Here is an 870-nt window from a genome sequence, read left to right on the forward strand (position 1 = left end):
ACCGCTCCCTCCCTCACACCACTCCCTCCCTCTCCCACACCGCTCCCTCCCCCACACCGCCCACACTACAACCTGCATTTATGTTACACGTTAATGTGGAAAGAAAAACTGAGAAACATAGAATCATAGACTGACACAGCACAGGAGGCCATTCGGCCCATCGTGCCTGTGCCGGCTCTGTGAGGGAGCTCTCCAATTAATCCCACTCCCCCTGCTCTTTCCCCAGAGCCCTGCATTTTTTTCCCTTTCAAGTATTTATCCAATTCCCTGTTGAAAGTTACTATTGAATCTGCTTCCACCGCCCTTTCAGGCAGCGCGTTCCAGATCACAACAACTCGCTGCGTAAAAAAAAAAAGTTTCCTAATGTCACCACTGTTTCTTTTTCCATTTGTATTTCTCCAGCGCCTTTCACCACCTCGGGACATCCCAAAGCACTTTACAGCCAATGAAGTACTTTTGAAGTGTAGTCCCTGTTATAATGTAGGAAACGCAACAGCCAATTTACACACAGCAAGCTCCCACAAACGGCACCGTGATAATGACTCGATAATCTGTTTTGGTGAAGTCAGTTGAGGGATGAATGTTGGCCCAGGACACCGGGGAGAACTCCCCTGCACTTTTTCAAAATAGTGGCCGTGGGATCTTTTACGTCCACCTGAGAGGTCAGTCGGGGCCTCGGTTTAACGACTCATCCAAAAGACGGCACCTCCGACAGTACAGCTCTCCCTCAGTACTGCCCCTCCGACAGTACAGCTCTCCCTCAGTACTGCCCCTCCGACAGTGCGGAGCTCCCTCAATACTGCCCCTCCGACAGTGCGGTGCTCCCTCAATACTGCCCCTCCGACAGTGCGGCGCTCCCTCAGTACTGCC

The sequence above is a fragment of the Somniosus microcephalus genome, chromosome 2 (genome assembly GCF_052327205.1).
Source record: "Somniosus microcephalus isolate GS21.2 chromosome 2, FLI_Smic_1.0, whole genome shotgun sequence".
Taxonomy (NCBI): Eukaryota; Metazoa; Chordata; class Chondrichthyes; order Squaliformes; family Somniosidae; genus Somniosus; species Somniosus microcephalus.